Source organism: Uranotaenia lowii, chromosome 2, assembly GCF_029784155.1.
Source record: "Uranotaenia lowii strain MFRU-FL chromosome 2, ASM2978415v1, whole genome shotgun sequence".
Lineage (NCBI taxonomy): Eukaryota > Metazoa > Arthropoda > Insecta > Diptera > Culicidae > Uranotaenia > Uranotaenia lowii.
In genome coordinates, this window is record NC_073692.1 from 223,163,703 (window position 1) to 223,166,102 (window position 2,400).

At 44.5% G+C, this 2,400-nt stretch overlaps 1 long non-coding RNA gene across 1 annotated transcript; it reads left to right on the top strand.

The window, feature by feature from the left end:
* The first annotated feature begins 550 nt into the window (after positions 1-550).
* LOC129746858 (uncharacterized) lies at positions 551-1,033 on the top strand. Its single transcript, XR_008737387.1, has 3 exons — positions 551-669; positions 731-844; positions 906-1,033. It is a non-coding gene; the product is annotated as an uncharacterized LOC129746858 (long non-coding RNA).
* Positions 1,034-2,400: the final 1,367 nt, after the last annotated feature.

Below are 2,400 nucleotides of genomic sequence, written 5' to 3' on the forward strand. Positions count from 1 at the left end.
TAAGATCGCGTTGCTTTTGAATTGAAGTGTCATACGAGGCCCAAGACCTTTCATTAGCTTGTCAAATTTGGTTGACTATCTCGCTCTCTCCGTTTATCATCTTTCCTGATCCTTATCAGATCGCGCATGATTTGCGAGATTTCGTCGACTTTAGCACGCCATGACTGTTCGTCGCGACACATTTCCCTCACTATGTATTCAGCGTTCAAATTTTGAAGTTGTTGACGCCTTGAATTGAACCTGGGGCAGACAAAGATAGCATGTTCTGCCGATTCCTCCGTTTCTACGCATTCCGGGCAATAAGGCGAGCTGATAAGCTTAAACCGATGAAGGTATTGCTTAAAACACCCATGACCCGAAAGGAACTGCGTCAGGTAGAAGTTGACCTCTCCATACTTCCGATGCACATAGTTAAGTGATATTAAGGAACCTGTTACGGCATAACTGACCGACCTCGGAGAGTATCAACAATATCTGGTAGCACGCAACACTGCGGTAGAAGTAATGACATTTCTTAGTGAGGATTAGGCAAAGAAAAAGAGAAGAAGAACGGTTGTTAGAAATTTGGATTATCATCGTTGTCACAGTCGAGAGCAAACGTTGTGCTTTAGGATCGTTTGAGGATTTAAGCGAGTTTCTGCGTCTTAATTCAGACTTATTTCCAAGATAGTAAGTGAATCATTAAAATTACTCTTATGGCTAGATTCATAACGATCCTTTTCCTGATTAGGTGGATATCGATCCATATTATTCTTATGCGACATTTATGCACACGTGTGCTTAAGGACTATTGGAGGTTTTAAGCGAGTTTCTACGCATGAAACCAAATTGTACCCTCATATAAGTAAGTCACTTATAACAATCACTCTTATAGTTAAATACAAACCAGTTCTACTCCTCTTTAGGCGGATATCGATCCATATATTTACGCTATAATAGATTTGTATTTGCGAGGTTAGGACACCATCAATTGTAAGTAGATGATAGTCTCTTCTCTTTACAACAAAATGTTAAATAAATTTATAGTTTTAGCTACTTCTTACACCACAAATACGGTGCAGATTCGCTTAAAAAAGGTGCCAAAAAACCAACCCAATAAATCTAAAAAATTGATGTTCAGGATGCCCTCCGGAAAGCAACAGAATGTCGCCAATCGCAGTACGGAAGATAAGACAATTTCGAATGCTCGAGGAGGTGTTTCGAATTGTCAGTTGTGTAAAGAGCCGGATACGGACCAGATGGTCATGTGTGATACCTGTGACCGTTGGTACCACTAAGGGTGTGCGGGTGTAGGCGACAGTATATGCGACAAGAGTTTTGTTTGTCCGATGTGCAAGCCTTCGGGACTCGATCCAATCGATACGACTGTAGAGAAGGAACGGAAGGAGCAAGCGGAACCGTCTTTGAGCAGCGCATCAAGCTCAAGAGTAGGTTCAGTCGTCTCCCCTTCACGATCACGTGCCCGTTTGACATTGCAGAAGCTTGAGGCTGAACGAGTGTTGCTGCAGAAGCAACTCGATATGGAACGTCGAGCTAAACAGGCCGAACAGGACTTGGAATTCGAGAGACGTCAGCTTGAACTGGACCAAGAGTTTCATCGTGAGAAGTTTCGACAACTCGAAGAGGAAATAGGAAAAGCAGAGAACGAATCTCAAAGTCGCCGATCAGTTATAAGTGGGATCCAGAAAGTCGAGCAATGGAAAATTGGATTGCGCAAAGTTGCCGGGTGTTCGACAATGCAGCAACCACGGCGATCCACATCAGAGCCGCAAGTTTCAGGTATTCCTGAGAACGATGAAATGCAAGGTAGGCGAAACATTGAGATGTTAGCAGTCCAAACTAATTACCAGCAGGAGTTAAGAAACATTAAGCAGTCCCAAAATACAGGAGCTATTCCTAAAATTCCTTCCCAGAACGTAAGCGAAAAGTTAGAAAAGCCGGTCATTCCCGCATTCCGGGACCAGAACTGTACGTTAGGTTCTCCCCTATTAGGCCTGATGATATCGAACGCGTAGATTCCGACTTTCGGCCAACGCCCATTGAATCCGATTTACGACAGAGCACCCAGTATTTGCCTCCGAATTCATCGCGCTCGTACCCAAATCTCGTGTCAAAAGTTGTTCCAGATGATGGTGCACAAAATCGAGAAGCGGATAGACATCCTTCTAGTGCCAGAGGGCATGAAGCCGATTCCCGAAGTGCCGTGAGTAGAATTCCGACACATCAACAGTTGCTAGCCCGTCAGGTGATGCCGAAAGAGTTGCCAAGGTTCGATGGCACTCCAGAAGAGTGGCCGCAGTTCATCAGCGCGTTCCAGACAACATCAGATGCCTGCGGATTTTCTGACGTCGAGAATCTTATGAGGTTGCAGAGGAGTTTGACAGGTCCTGCCAAAGAAGC